Source organism: Eurosta solidaginis, chromosome 3 (genome assembly GCF_040869045.1).
Source record: "Eurosta solidaginis isolate ZX-2024a chromosome 3, ASM4086904v1, whole genome shotgun sequence".
NCBI classification, from domain to species: Eukaryota; Metazoa; Arthropoda; class Insecta; order Diptera; family Tephritidae; genus Eurosta; species Eurosta solidaginis.
In genome coordinates, this window is record NC_090321.1 from 262,444,196 (window position 1) to 262,461,556 (window position 17,361).

The following is a 17,361-nucleotide window of genomic DNA, read 5'->3' on the forward strand; positions in this document are numbered from 1 at the left end:
TTACTGGCCCGGCTCTGCTTCATATGCTACACGGCCGCCGTGGTGTGATGGTGGCATGCTCCGCCTACCGCACCGAAGATCCTGGGTTCACGCCACGGTAAAACAACATCTAAATTTTAGAAGCAAGTTGTTTTAATTAGAAGACAATTTTCCTAAGCGGGGTGGCCCTTGTCAGTGTTTGGCAAGCGCTCCGAGTGTATTTCTGCCATGAAAAGCTTCTCAGTGAAAATTCATCTGCCTTGCAGATATCGTTCGCAGTCGGCCTAAAATCAAGTAGGTCCCATCCCGCCAATTTGAAGGGAAAATCAATAAATTAATTTAAAAAGATTTCTCTCAAGTTTTTAGTCTTTATTTAAGTGCCTGTTATTTCTCATTTTATTTAGTTCATTTAGTGACTCATTTTTACAAGGACTATTTCCTGACAATTTGTTGTATGCTTGTCCCTCCTCCAATTCCAAAATATTTTGATGTCACTTCTACCGGACTGTATGTAATATCTGTTCCAAATATGAGCCAAATCAGACCACAAATACGATTTTTTTGAATATCTCGACCCTTTCGCAACCCAGCGGCGATATTTTTCTAATTTTTGCATTGTAATCGGGTACTGAACTATATTCCAAGTGTCTAGCTTGTAGCTTATCGGGAAGCTACTTAAATTTCAATTACAAAATTTGTGCCAGCCAGCCAACCAACCAACCAACCAGCCAGCTTGTCAAGTCAAGCTAAATAAAACCGTTTAAAAAAGGAGCACGACGTAAATTGGAAGAGGAGCTCGGCCTTAAATCTCTTCGGAGGTTATCGCGCCTTACATTTATTTTTTTATTTCTTATGCTTTGTTACGAGCTGTGTCATGTTTATGAGCGCAGCAAACAGCAGAATAAAAACTCCATACAAAATGCGGTGTGTAGTGAAGTGAGAGCAATAAAAAATATGATACTTCTTCTGTTCGTTATTGTTATGCAGAGCTTTCTCCTTTCTTTTCTGTTGTTGGAGCTAATGAAGCGTTGTGATGTTATTTTTGTACACGTGATTTAATTTATCGGTCCTTATGTTGTTGCTGTAGTTTATTATTTTAGTTGTTATTAATCGGGAGACTAACCTCTGTCCCCACGTTGAATTGTAAGTTGTTTTTGTTAAGTATTGTCTTGAGAAAAGAAATGGTTCGTTTACAGTGCCCATGATATCAAATAGCATACAATTTTTTGATTGTTCTAACTCCACTGCGAATAGAGTTCGTTTGGAGTTCTTAATCTTCTATTTATACGCTCTGAAACATGACGTAGCCCGTAGCAGGGCATAAGATTTGCGACCACTTCTTTATGATACAGCTCGCCTCCAGAGTCGGAGCAGCAGCAAAAAATCAAACTCCGTAGTAATATAGCGTTTTCAGTCATTGCCCATAACGATGCTGACCGGCTCCTTTGTTTATATTTACCTATGTATGTATCCCGACAGTTCCAATATTTTCCTATCCCAAAACTAGGCAGAAAAACATTTCAATATTTTAAAAATAAGTCCTTATTTCATTTAAAGAGACATGATATTTACAAATAATTTGTTACATAACAATAGGAGCACTTATCAAAATTTGTTTAAAAGCATAAATTTTACATCTTTCTTAAAACATAATACCCTATCAGAACGCCTAAACTAAATAAAATTATACGATCCATAACGCTGTTTCCAAATTATAAACTCAGAATTTGTCAAATTATGATTTGGTTGCAATAATTTCTCCAGTAGCTTACGATAATTTCTGCAAATTAGATCAATTTTTATATTGACCAAGAACAATGGCTTCGGAATCGCGGTTAATTTGGCTTATATTGCGAATTCCTGCTCAAATAGTTTGCTTCGTTTTATTTTCACTTTCCTCTGTGAGCTCTCTTACGCGCCTTTGCTGTTTGATCTACAATCGTGGTACAACAAAGTATCCAACAGCAACACCAAAAATAAATATTATCAGCCGATCTGTAATCATATTGTTTTGTAGACGATTTGATTGTAGAAAATTGCTAGCGATGAGAAATTAAAAAAAAATTGTAAATATTAGTGAATAGCAACAGGTTTCGTTTATGAAAATAAATATTTGATTCAATTTTAAAATGAAATCGGCAAGCCTACGTTGTTTTAAGCCAAAGTCATGTGGCTCAAGGTATGTATATTGCTGTATAAGTGACTGGAGTATCGGGTTCGTCTTGTTTCTGAGTGACTCGTTGTGAGGAGAAATATTCCCTCCATACCTTAAGCACATGGCTGCTGACGTAAAAGTTTGGCGTTATCATTTCGGCCCTGGGCTCCTCTCAATAGATCGATCAGCCAGCATCTTTACATCAGAGGACTGTAGAAAACCTCAGGTTTGACAAACCCACCACGACAAACTTCCACGGTACTTCCCTAGGATATTGATTATGTAACATATGACCTCCATTACTAAAATTGTCTTAAGCAACAGAATGTCCTGGATGTAAACTATCTTCGCATGACCCAAATCATATCTTTCCTTGTAATGAGAGACCGATGCCCCTATAATGTACGGATGCAGCCGATATTTCTCTTATCTTTTATTAAGAAAATAAAACTAAATAAATTCTTCATCACTCTACATGGCGAGCACCATAAAAATATTAGTGTCTGTAAAACGGACGGCGCTGGTGTGTATCCACAGCGTTCTTAGAACAACAATGATTTGTTATCGAATTTTTTGCTGAACTTACATCCAGAAGATATTGAGGGAAAGGCGACCGTGGCGCGGTCGTTGTTCAGACTTCGTGATTCGAGATGCCGCTGGCCGTGTGTGGTCTGCTCCTGTTCGAGTCAACTCAGCAAGCGTTGAGAGGATACCACCTCTTGCAGGGTTGCAAGATTCTTCTGGCAGAAGGTGGATGGTAGGTCTGCCGAAATGATTGGATTTACTAAGGCTCATCTATCAATGGTCTTTGGGGATTTTACAGGACTATATTCAATGGGGATTAATGCGGTTAGCTTCAATATACTGGAAACCTCATTCTGCTGCAGCTGTCTCGAAGAGTATGAAGTGGAATCATCGAGGCACTATATGCTCGATTACCAAGCTTCTGTCAGGATGAAAGGCCAAAGTATTTTGGTCACTATTCGCTTGAATTTCCAGAGGATTTATCCAAGTTTGAGATTGATCTCTTTCGAAATTATATAAGTAGCAAGATGTAAGCTATCACCGTTCAAGTGAGCCTCTCCTTCCAGGGCAGCTATCTTTTAAGATAACTATGTTATGTTTAGAAGCACAATACAATAACCAACCACGAATGTTACTTGTTATTGTTAAAAGAGGTTTGTTATATCTATTAGACTTACACCAATATTACGCCAGCCAAAATACCAGCACAAAAGATAATCAACGGTTCAGTCATTCTACAAGACGAAGCCACAATTTATGTGTATTTACGAAAGATTTATAAAATAAGTCGCTAATTTTTTTTTTTTTTTTTTAATTTTAATAAAGTTTATTTTTGTAATACTTTGAAAGTCAATATGAAATTTTGTGTCAACAATTCAAAGCCTACATAGCTGCATTCCATAAAAGCCCACCAGGAAAAAAATGCATTTTCTATTCAAAAAACACTCTTGCGCTATCAATTTAAAGTGAAAAAATTCCTTTAATTCATTTTTTTGATGATCTTGATTTGTTGTTTGTGTCTTTAAGTTTTGGTAAAACATAATATCCAACAGCTAAGCCAAATAAACATGCAGCGCCCTTACTTTGGATTAACCCAATGCAGATTTGCTTGAGTTTTCTAAAGTTGCGTGAGTTTGTGAATCTTGATTTGGATCCATTGCTTCGACTGCTCACCGCAACAAACACAAAAAAAAAAAAAAACAATTGGTTGCTTTCATTCGAATGTAATAGTTTTTTTTATTTCTACATACCATGGATCACAACCTTGATCATTCATCTGGTTTTAGTTCCATAACAGTAACCGCAAAAAAATCCAAGAGCAAAAATCAAAAGGCCATACATATCAAGTTGATTTTCGAAATTTTGAGTTCCTAATTTTTCTTTTTTTTATTATTAAATTTGTAAACACTTTTATTTATGCGCTTTTGTTGACATTATTATTTTCAAAAGTTGAGTTCAATTATATAAAATCCAAAGCGAACTACTTGATTTCTATAAATATGAAACAAATTTGTATAAGGTAGGACAGAAACAACTCTGATACAAATATTACAAGGTAAAAACGGTGAGAGGTAAATAAAAGTTCATTTGTGCTTCGAAAAACTTCTCTTGAACCATTTGAATACCCAACGGTGAGATATGTATTTGTAGAGTTTGAGTTTAGTGTGTTGATAGAGTAATTTTTTTGCAATTGCCTACTTAGTCCAAAGTAGTAGCGCTTGTTGTCAAGATTAATTCTTCATTAGATAGCTTGACAATGTTTTATTTACTAAACCTTTTATAACTGTTTTTGAGAAAAGGACAAACGTATTTGAGAAACGGCAAATGTAGTCGAAAAATGGCAATGTGTTTAAGAGGAAGTCAAAAACATAAACAAATTAATTTTTTCAAATTTTTTTGCGCTTCTCTCAAATATATTTGTGGTTTTCTGAAACACTGCTGTGTCGAGAATGATGAGCCCTTACTTCTCTTTGTATTTTTTCACCACTTTCATGGTAGTAAATATTTGCTGCACAGCCTCAAAACACTCTTAGCAAATGAGACAACAAATAGCAAACAAAACATATACACAATAGCTCATAGTGCAGACGATATTACACACACACGTACACAGCCACAAAGAGCGCAGACGACATTACACACACATGCATGCAGCCAAATAGAGAGAAGACGATATTACCCACACATATACAATGAAGGGAGATTTTTACACGTTATAAGTGGAGTATGCCAGTAAATTGTGAAGCTCTACTACCATAGTAGTGCTGCAAATAAAGATAATTTTATACACAGGAGGTTCGCGTGTATATATTCGACAGTTCAGTGACTCCAACGATAAGAGAAGGCGCAGTATTATCGTGCATTTCTCAAGATACGTTATAATATATTACTAGGTCTCATGAGTGGAAGGGTGATCGGATTTAAAAGGCTCCAGTTACAATTAATTTTGGCAACTTAACATTCCATCCCTATTTGCAATTGCTAGATGTTCAGAATTAAATAATTTTAATATAACGAAGTACTTACGTACTAATGTAATAAGAAATAGAAGCCACACTCCAAAAAGAAAATTAAGTCAACCAAGTACGTAATTGTTAATTTGATTTACTTGTTTAATGCGCTTCATTTCAACTGGAGACAATAAACTGCACAACGTTCGTGATTGTGTCTGGCATTTTATTTAAATATTTTGCGCAGGTTAATGCTTCTGTCGTTTTTATGATTTGCCGGCTTACCGTTACTAATTGACACAAATTATCATGGCGATAAGCAGATAAATGCTATCATAATTAATTACTCACTTCAGTAAAGGCATTTCGTGAGATTTCTAAATAAGTCCATGGCATTTTTCGAAATCTTAAATTAGGTTTTTATTTATTAAGTTTTAAAAAAATAAATCTTTTAAACAATAAATCTTTTAAAATAATTTTTCAATTATTTTTCGCACTTTCTTAGCAAACTTTGCTTGTTATTTCTATTTTTAAGGAAAATAATTTGTTGACCTAATTTTTTTTTTTTTTCATTGACATGTCGCAGCAAAAAAATTAGCAAAAGTAACTTTGAAGTGCTATAAGTAAACATTTGAACTCACTTACTTTCATGGCGTTACATATGTGCGAAATATATATATTTGTTTCATTGCACTCATTCTTCCTTCCATCACTTTTCGCTTCAAGACCATACCAAATACAACTTCTTTGTTCTTAAGTCAAATATTTTTTTCCTTAATGTACACACACACATACCAACAATTCACACTTTTGCTAAGGCACTCAAGCATTTAAATGTGATATAAAGTGAAGCGCTCATAAGTTTACATGTGCGCACAAATACAGCAGTGAACACAAAAATAGCAGTGACAATTTTTACCAAATTTCGCCAACCTTATTCACTGAATTAAATTGTCTATAAACAGTAAACACTATGGATTCGTTTAGCCTATGTGAGGTCCTCATGGACCAGCCATTTCAACCTTTGTAACTCAAACTATGCAAAATCAATCTCAAAAACGTTTTCGATAAAAACTGGAATGTGGCGGAAGATTTTTCGAAAATTTAGAACTTTTTATTCAGAGCTTTCCAAAAATTTTTGTGAATGCAGTTTTGTAGTCCAATCAATTTTGATCTTGCAAGGTATAAGTTAAAATAACGAAAAATTGGCATTGAATTAAAAACAAAAATTCTGAAAGGTTTTTAAATTTTCTTTCTTAAAATGTTAGCATAGCTTTATTTGTTATATGGAAGAAAATCTGAAATACGCTTCGAAAAAAATTTGTCAAAGGTCAATGCAAATTTCGAGAGACACATAACTTGTACTTTTTTGGACTAAAATCGATAGGCGTACAAAACTGCATACACAAAAAAAAGTCCAGAAAACTCTAAGCAATAGTTTCGAAATTTTCGTAAAATTTTCTCCAGTTTTTTTATTATTTTTCGAAAACGTTTCAGAAATTGGTTTGCACAGTCCCAGTTACACAATTCAATAATTTCGAAATTTTCGTAAAATTTTCTCCAATTTTTTATTATTTTTCGAAAAAATTGCAGAAGTTGATTTGCACAGTTTCAATTAAAGATTCATAAAAGCTTTTATATCTTTACAAAATTTTCGATTATTAATATTAGAAAAAACTACAGAACTTTGATCTTGCAACGGATTTTTTGCTAGGTTTTTGGGAAGCTAAATTTTGAACTCGAAATCTCTAACATTCATACAAGCGTAAAAGTAGGTACCTCTATCCACTCAGCCATATAAATGCCCCGTTTCACACTTTGTAATTTTTCTCTAAGGGTCATACTGTTACGAATATTAGCAACACTAAGGGGTACTGTCATCTCTAAGCCGATGCTAAGCAGTGACTGTATGCACATCAATAATTCAATCATTATGTCTACACATATGTACGTACACGCAGCGGAGAACCAACGCACAAATACTTGCAGATATCTTATCCGAGATATGCAATTATAATTGTGGAAGTGTCGCTCACAAATACACGCGCATATGAGAGCTGTACACGTACATCTGTAGTTATAATTATAGCAGATAACCAACTAGTAGATTCTAGAACAGAAGCGCCTAGAAATGTCAACGAGGAAACCAAACACTATAAAAGGCAGCAACAGCGAAAGGCGTGAGGATCAGTTGGAGTTAAGACGCTATCTAGCGAGCAATAGCAGTATTAGTTGCGAGTTATTAGTGTTATTGTGAAGTACTTTAATAAAGGCCATTTTGCATTATTAAATATTGGAGTTATTTATGCAACAGTTTAGCGATACGAACGTTAGTAGAAGGTTGCGAATAAGAGGATTTGCAGTAAATTCATTACAATATTATATATGATGCCATAACACTTTGCGCGACAGTCACTTACATTCGCATTCACCACTATATAATATCAAAAATTACACAAAGACACTTAGGTTAACTGTCACTCACTGAGGTGTATGAATGCTCTTGTATCATACTCATTTTTGTTCACACGAGAAAATCTGACTTGTTGCGTTAAATATAATATGCCCTCTTTTTGTTGCTATTCCGTGTACAAATTAAACCCATATAAATAATAGCCGTGTTTTTTTTTATACGTATATACGTCTACGTTTCCACTAAAAAAAAAACGCTTATCCTCACTTAGATAATGCTTAGGAGACCCATCTAGCGGCAACTAGCTAAAGAACATGTTGTACCGAAAAGCGGAGACACAAACCTCCATTGGCCATACTGTATTACCTATAGCTGAATCGTTTGCGGTGAATAGTGGAGGTAATACATAGAAGTGAATCATAGACTCATACTTCAGTTTCATCTGAGTATAATGCGTATTGAAATTTAGGAGTACTAATTTTCTGCGCAGCAATTTCAGAATAGTAGGTAAAGTTTAACGCTTAGCAGTCCATATAAAGTTTAAGCGTAAATGTATATAGATGTAAAAAAAAAATACAGCTAATATTGAACAGCGGAAGCAATGCCATTAATACACTGGTAAAAAATTCAATATCATTGATGAAGCTCCGTTGAACGAGCCTAAGATTATTCCACACAATTTGAATTGAAAACATAAGGTGTACAAATTTTGTAGTTTTTCTTCAATATCAAAGAATTTAATTCACAAAATTTTGTAAAAATTGCCTCTGCTATTTTTGTGTGCGCTACTGTGCATATACAGTGAAATATCTTATAACCGGACACTCACCGCCGCAGTGTTTTTGTCCGGCTACGGGCGATGTCCGCTTATTAGGGATGAAGTCACAAAATATATACCACACATATAAATTGTACTGTACATAGTTTATTTAAGAACTTTTTGGAAGTAAAGAATATTTGCATACTTTAGTATTACATATAAATACCTATACATATATGATTAAGTACATTGTACAAGTCTTTACATTTCAATACTAGTTTGATTGAAAAAATTGGGCAATACTTGATTGCTTAAACAATGATTGCTTTAATTTAAAATGTTCATTTTCAAAATGACTCGATATTTTTAATGTGCTGAAAAGCTACATAATCATTTTTTGCAAATTGTTTCAAGCGCACAACAAGTTTTAAAGCATCATCATATGATGTTATAAGCTCACTTATTTGTTCTGAAAATTCATCTTCTGAATCACTTATGTCCATAGTATCATCTTGTTGGTCAAACTGAATTTCTATATTGTCATCCTCAGTGAAAACATTTTGATCCATTTGGAGAAAACCTTCCAAATCATTTGCCAAATCTAGTCCTTTCTGAAGCCTAGCCTAGATTGCCAGTGGAACGTCATCTTCGGGATCAAAATCTGGAAGATCCTCATAAGTTTCCAAAAATCCTGCTTTAGGGAAGCAGTTTCGGACGGTTGTGGCTTCCACTTTATCCCAAGATACTTTGATGAAATACGCAACTTCTAGTATATTAATCGATTTTGAGAGCTCTGAGGCTGAACTCTTATTGTCAATTTTAGATAGCAAGTGTTTTAAAACTAAGCTTCTATACAAAGTTTTAAAATTTTGGATTATACCTTGTTCAGGGGGTTGGCTAAAGGCTTGGTTTCCTCAAAAAGCGGTGCCGCTCTATTACGGCAGTTAATTATCACCCGCTTTACCTACCGTCATCAGCGGGACCGCTTTGTTGTAAAGTTGGTCCACCGTCGCAGCCAATGCATGCCAATCTGATTTCACCATTTTCCACATATTTTGGGGTTTCTTTAGTTTTATTTTTTATTTGTATACGTTTTCTCAAAAATTTTAAATTAAAAACTGTTTTTCTTTTTATTAATTTATTCAAAGAAATCAAAAATTTGACAAATTGTTCACCGCTTTGCGTGCGGCGGTGAGAAAAACGGTGACGAACGAGTTTGTACCGTCATGACGGCCGTAATATTTTTTGCCCTGCCGCTATATTACGATACGGCGAACTTCACCGTCTTCTTAGTTTCCACATAATAACATTTACATTGCAAGATTTTTGACAACGTACTCTACCGCTATGTAACGGGCGCTATATAGCGGCACCGCTTCCGAAGAAACCAAGCCTTAATTGCCGTTGTAATTGGCGGCAAGAAAATAATTTTTATGTTGGTTAAGTTTAGTTCCTTTGGACGAGAAGCCGCGTTATCTAAAACCTAGACAATTTTTCGATTCTGGGCCTTTATTCTTCGATTGAACTGCTGCAGCCATTCACTCATTACTTCTCGAGTCATCCATGCTATTTTATTAGACTTCCAATCCACTGGCAGTTTTGCGATTGGAACATGTTTAAAAGATCGAGGAGGCTGCTTTACCTATAACCAAAAGCAGCTCCTTATCTCCAGCCATGTTAGCACAGAACAAAATTGTGAGTATTTCCTTTGACAGTTTACCGCCCATGCATTTTTCGGATTTAAGAGCGAGGGTTTTGTCAGGTAAGGCACGAAAGAAAAGCCCACTTTCGTCTGCTTTGTAAATGTCTTGAGGCTTGTAATCGGTCAACAGAGATGGCAGATTTGTCCTAAACTGTTCGACACCATCCTGGTTTACATCTGCAGCTTCACCAGATATGCATTTGAAAGTAACATTATTCCTTATTCGCCATTTGTTTAACCATGCATCTGTAGCATTAAAAGTAGGTACACCCAGTTTGCCTTCAATTTCCATTGCCTTTGCTTTCAAAATGTGAACAGAAATCGGAGTGTTTTGACATCTTGCCTTAGCGAACCAATTAAAACACATCTTCTCTATTTCAGAGCCGCCTTCTTTAAGAAAACTTCGCTTTTGATGAACATTAATTCCAGGCTCCCATTTAGTTTTTTTCTTTACTTTTGTTGGTTTCAGCAGCTTGTGTTTTGACAATATTGAACCTTTCAAAGCAAAAAAACGTGTAGCTACTACCATTAAATTTTTCGGCTCACTGTACTTTACCTCTTTGCAACTCCATGTACTGATAATTTATCTTTTTCTAAAACATTAATGATTTCCATTTTTTCTTTAATAGAAAGTATCTTCTTTTTCGGCGCCATATTATTACGAACTTTGAACCAATCGCATGCAACTAATTAACAAACTAAATGGAAAACTACCCTTAATTTGAAACACACGGCTTGAATGTGTGTATACATGTTAAAAGCGGAATCACCTATTTCATTTTTGTAATGAACAACAAAGCTTGCTTGTAATATTTTTGAATTTTGTCCGTTTATGAGAAATTTTTTTATGAATACGGTTTGAAAAACTTTGTCCGAGTCCGGTTATTAGAGTGTCCGTTTAATAGGATGATATTTGTATGAAAAAATTAATGAAAAGCCTGTGTGCCCAAAATTTGTCCGGTTATTGGAGCTGTTCGGTTATAAGGACTGTCCGTAATGGGGAATTTCACTGTACTTATACATATGCACATATATTGCTTACATAAATTTTAGCAGTGCTCTCAAGACACTCATTTTTACACACCCATACAAGCACACATATATTACATATAATATATCTGCTTCTAAGTTTGTGTGTATAGACTGTTTGTATAGCTACTTTACTTTTACGTACTTAATAGAAAAGTTGCAAAAGAAAGTTTTCCTAGGAAAATTCGACAACATCCATTCATTTACTTTTTACCTTAGAAAATATTAAAGAAAATGTACTTGAATTCTGACAACAATTTTTGTAGTTGTTAGAATGCTTATAGTTTCGTTATATTGCAGTTCTGAGCATGCACATATATTTATTTAAAGCAGTTCAAAGGTCACAGAAGCATACTTTATTGTGCTAGTGCTCTTGACAGGTAAATAAGTTGTATTTAAATACATTGTGGCAAATGTATATTTTATAAAAATTTTGTAAAAATCTAAAAATTCAATTTGGAGAAAATTTTATTTTTTTTTTTTCTTTGGGTAACGCAAGATTTTTCACGTAAACTTCAAATTTAAGACCTTGCTTTATCTTTCATTGTAACTTTTCAATCAGTATTTGTTAAGTTAGTGAGTAAATTTTAATCGTAGAAATTTATTGGCATTAAAATTCCTAAAAGAAAGTAAATGAATTTCACTGCCCTTTTGCAATGGATGGCAGTATCTATAGGCAAGAAATTTCCAATCTCTTTTATAATTATTAAGAACTGATCTGCCACTGGTCCACTTAACGAAAATAAGTTGAAGGAACACGCTCTGGATATCTGTGCAGCTATCTTGCAAATTTGAGTATAATCGGTTAAGTGGAAGTGGGAGGCCATAGACTAAATTTTATTAATGTTATACTGGACACCTGGCGGCCACCGTGGTGTGAGGGTAGCGTGCTCCGCCTACCACACCGTATGCCCTTGGTTCACACCCCGGGCAAACCAACATCAAAATTTTAGAAATAAGGTTTTTCAATTAGAAGAAAATTTTTCTAAGCTGGGTCGCCCCTCGGCAGTGTTTGGCAAGCGCTCCGGGTGTATTTCTGCCATGAAAAGCTCTCAGTGAAAACTCATCTGCCTTGCAGATGCCATTCGGAGTCGGCATAAAACATGTGGTCCCGTCCGGCCAATTTGTAGGGAAAATCAAGAGGTGCACGACGCAAATTGGAAGAGCAGCTCGGCCTTAGATCTCTTCGGAGGTTATCGCGCCTTACATTTATTTATTTATACTGGACACCTAATACTGTTGTGATGTCAAAAATCGAGGGGCCGAAACTGTTATTCCTTTTACAACATAATTCCTTGCAAAACTATTATTTTTAGAGTTTCAATATATTTGTGTCAAGATAAAAATTATTTTCGGATTTTCATTTTTGAGTCCGATATAACTAGTTAAACTCGGACTTTTAAAAATAAAAGTCCGGAAATAAAAGTTAAATCCGGACATTTATTTTTTAAGGCCAAATAAAAGTCGGATAAGCCGTTTCTTTGTTATCAAGCCGGCCTTTTATTATGGCCTTAAAAAATAAAAGTCCGAATTTAACTTTTATTTCCGGATTTTTATTTTTAAAAGTCCGAGTTTAACTAGTTCTATCGGACTAAAAAAATAAAAATACAGATTTTACTTTTATATGTGGACTTTTATCGAAAAAGTTCGAAAAATAAAAAGGATGCATGATACGACATGATATAGCTATAGGGATACCTGTGAACTGAAACATTTTCACCTAGAACAATGTTTTGACCAGGACTTTTTCGACTCCGTAATCACCAATGATCAGCAATAGAGAAAGTAAGCAAACTGCATCGACTAGTTCGGTACAACGCATGCGATGAGGACGTCCGTTGCTGTAGGATTTAGTGCCCTATTAGCAATACCTTCCTTTCTCATACTAACATGCTGCACTAAGACTTCTCCGAGCTAAAAATTGGCAATAAAGCATACAAAAGCAATTTTTTAGTGCCTATTGCGGATAGAGCTCTTTGGGAAACAGGAAATCCATATAGCGACCCTGACGCAGAGCTATGGTTTGATCACGAAAAAACGGGAGCCGGAAACGGGACGAACATCAAGAAACCAATATCAATGAGATGCTACTCCACCATTTTTCAGGCAGTAATCTATAGTCCAAAGCCCTTCTGTGGACTCACTAACAAGAATCTAGAAAACAAATCAGTACAGACAATACTAGATTGAATGCCCTGGGCAAAGACAGGTCAAATTGCTTATATTCCCAACAATGAGAGTGACAGCCAAACTTACCTATTTAGGCAGGTAGGACCTACGAACTCTCACTGGGTACTATACAGGACACTGAAGTCTACGATATCACATGAGTAAGCTAAATATATCTGTTGCACAAACCTGCCATTTTTGTGAGCTGGAATATGAAACTTCTGTCCATAATCTTTGCAAATGCGCTCTCGCATCTGAGTGGCGTGTCTTTTAAACCTTTCGCGATATGGAGTAAAAAGCCTGGAAAAGCCTAAAAGCTTCTACACAGTAGTAAACTGAAAGGTCAAGTACAACAGTTTCAAATAAAAATCACAGTGCTTCGAGAATCTTATAATAATAAAGGCAGAGAGAAAATGAGAAGGCAGTTGGGAAAAGGAAATCTACAACTAAATGTATGATAAAAAAATAAAAAAAGGTATACTTATTTAATATCTGAATACGAAGAGGAGATGGAAATATTTAGGGTGGGTTTCGTTGCAGGTTGTGGTAGCATTTAGCCAACCCAAATGTAGGTATTCACCCTTCACTAATGAATATACGCTTATTTGTTAGTGACATTTGAGTCGGAAATAATCACCGTGACGAAAGTTGAAACTAGTCGCGAGGATTGGGCGATAAGCGGTAGATGACTCAGTCTTCTTCTTTAAGCGATAAGGACACGCCTCGAAGGTTTTGTGTGTTTGATCGATTTTGATGGTTCTTTGCTGGCTATTGATTTGGTAAATTCCAGAAAACAGCACCATTGCTAACACTTGCCCGACTATTGCTAGAAAGAATTGATATAATCACGTTGAATTTTTAGGTCATCCAACCCTCTCCTTCCTTGAGGAACTTGGGGTTAAGAGTCTCTTCTGCTAAATAAATGGGATTCGTAACGGTTAGGTAAGGTTGACAATTGGGTTAGGGAAGCTTTATATAAATATCATTGTCAGTCCCTAGAAATTGTTGCGCCTCACAAAACACTTAAACTCCCGAGATGACTAAGTATTAAGGTTCAGCTGTGCTGTTTGAACGTATTTAAGATATGGCGATTTAGAGTGTCGAAAATTCGTCTAACAAACAGGTATAGTTTTATCGAGGCTTTATTATCCCACAATAGACCAAAGACATTATCTTTGTTTTGACCTTTAGAGTACGCTTACACAGCCACCGATTTTGATCGCGCGATGCCGGTCATAATCGTCCGATAAAAATAAACACATGTATTTAGATGGGCGTGTGTACATTTCAACCGATCACCGAGTTGTTGTCGGCCGTTGTCGTTTTTCACTGCTGATAAATTCACGCGTGTTCAATTTTATCCTCCGATAAATTGGGTGCATTTACCGTGAGAAATTAATTGTTTGTGCGATGGACTAAAAAATTGATTAATTCTGTGCAAAATAGCCGCCCTTTATGGGATAGGCACATAAAAGCACATTTGTAGGCGTATTTTTGCGAAAAAGTTAAATGTAAGAAAAAAAGCTGCCGGCTGATATCGGTTGCAATTTTAAAACCAGCCCGGGCGATTTCATCAGCTGATTGCAATTTTTCGGTTAATCGGTGGCTGTTTAAGCATACCCTTAGAGTATACTGGGAGGCATTTATAGGATCGGAAAGAATAAATCCTTGGTAACGACATTCCACTTCCCATCCCGGGGTTTTGGTAAAAGGTTTGGTATTGGTATTGTTGTTGGTATTGGTAATGGTATTGGGATTGGCATTGGTATTGGTATTGATATTGGTATTGATATTGGTTTTGGTATTGGTATTGGTATTGGTATTGGTATTGGTATTGGTATTGGTATTGACATTGGTATTAATATTGGTATTGGCCCTGGCCATAAGTTTGTGTCATTTCATTGGATGTGGTTGTGTTCATAGCTCGATGCCTTTGAGTAGTTAATTTTAATGCATATAGCTCAGTCTTCAGCACTGTTGGCATTATTTTATGGGTGCTTTATTAACCGACAATATACCAAAGCCATTCCACTTTTTTTTAATGCTTAGAATATACTGGGAGACATTTCTAGGCTCGGAAGGCATTTCTATGCTCGGAAGGAATAAATCCTTATTCTCGACATTGCACTTCTTAGTCCGGGATCTTGGTAATGGTATTGGCACTGATATTGGTATTGGTATTGGAATTGGTATTGGTATTGGTATTGGTATCGGTATTGGTATTGGTATTGGTATTGGTATTGGTATTGGTATTGGTATTGATATTGGTATTGGATTGATATTGGTACTGATATTGGTATTGGAATTGGTATTGGAATTGATATTGTTACTGATATTGGTATTGGTATTGGAATTGATATTGATAGATATTGATACTGATATTGGTATAGGAATTGATATTGATATTGATAGATATTGGTATTTGTATTGGTCTTGGACTTGGTTTTCGTGTTGGTCGTGGTCTTGGCCTTGTCCTTGGTCTCGGTCTTGGTCTTGGACTTGGCCATAAGTTTAGTAATTTCATTGGATCTCATTATGTCAATAGCTCGCTACCTCATAGAAGATAATTTCCGATTAGCGCCAGTTCGCAGATAGTCATTAAAGCTTGAAAAGAAGCTTACAAAGCGTTCCCATTGTCAAGTTTCCCATAATATTTTTTCGCCCACTCACTTTGTTTTTCTCTGAAATGCGAACAATTGTAATCTTCAACAGATTACCTTGACCAGACACTAAATTCCAAAAGCCTTAAGCCCTTTACCACCTTGAACATGTGAGGTCACTAAATCCAACGTGGATGATTGCTAATCTTCAACAACATGCCACATTGCTGACATGCACTTGTAGTGCTGAGCAATAATAATAGCAACACTGGTGTATCCACATATTTCGCTCGTTTGTTCGCACTTGCATGTCTGTGAGGGGATTCGTTATGAATGCGTCACCAAAATGCTTCAAAAAACCAAAATAATTGTGCATTGCAATCTTAAAAACATCCGTAGAACCGGAAAATGTATGAAGCGGATAAGTGTCATGCAAGATTGGCGGTAACAATTTCGTTGTTGCCTTCATCTTCGTCGCAAGCCAAACCACAAAGAGGAATAGTTTGCGCGCGTCATAGCAATTATGTAAATCGGTAGTTATGCTTCCTGACCCAGTGTCTTTCAATGCAAAACGTGGAAGCAGCAGGAGAAAGCGGAGAAACCCTACGCAGTGTGCGCACATTCGCTGTCGTGAAAAAAAGAAAGAAATTTCGAATTGTGAACATTGAAAAGCAGGTGCATATTTACTAATAACAAAAATAATTATAAGTTCTCAGCGGTTCAAAAATGCGGCTATAAAAATTTGACTCTGGGGCTAGTTAGAGAGAAAATGCGATTCATTCGTATGCGAATATTATGGCTGTTGTAAATAAGGTTAACTTTTTTTAGTCCTCGTAAGATAAGTTTTTTAAAAAAGATACGGGCGTCGATATAAAATTAAAGAACGACACTGCTCTTAATTAGAGAATAAAAATAAAATAAAATATATATGTAATATATAAATTTTCAGAATATATGGAATTCGTTCATTATAGAGCTTACGATTTCTCAAGCATATTCGAGAAGAGATTTCTCGCGAGTCTCGCCTTCTCGCGAGATTCTCGAATCTTGAGTTACACGTAAGGCTCGCGAACTTCTTAACATTTAACTTAGTCGATTCATTGGCTGTTTTATATAGGGCTTACGATTTCTTCTGGAGCACAAGCCAAAATGTCCGCAAAACCACAAGTAAAAAACCCCGAAATGTATAGAATATTGCCAATGCAGCGACTGAATTGAAAGTCGAGCAGATCGCGAGTATTACGAGTAGTTTGGAAATTCGACAATCTCGCCAGCCTTACGAGTAACTCGAGATTCGAGAATCTCGCGAGAAGCCGTGTTCTTGATGTCTCGTTGAAAAATAAAATATTGCGAACAAAGAACAAATATAATAAATATGTTTTGAGTTAAATGTCATTGAAGCAATATAATCAATAAAAAAGTCAAAAGTAAAAAAAACCAAGTTTATAAGTACTGTCCATACAGCGATTAAGGAAGAATGTCGAGAAGCTCGTGAGATTTACTAGTACTTCGAGACACGAGAATCTCGCGAAAAAGTCAAGTTCTCGATTTCTCGGGTCTCGAAAATCTCGCTTGTGTT

At 35.7% G+C, this 17,361-nt stretch overlaps 1 protein-coding gene and 1 pseudogene across 1 annotated transcript in view; both read right to left on the reverse strand.

The window, feature by feature from the left end:
* SLO2 (slowpoke 2) overlaps positions 1–17,361 on the reverse strand; it is a 743,624-nt gene that overhangs the window by 359,847 nt on the left and 366,416 nt on the right. The gene's annotated exons all lie outside the window — the stretch shown is intronic.
* On the reverse strand, positions 9,925–13,378 carry LOC137243715 (tigger transposable element-derived protein 4-like; annotated as a pseudogene).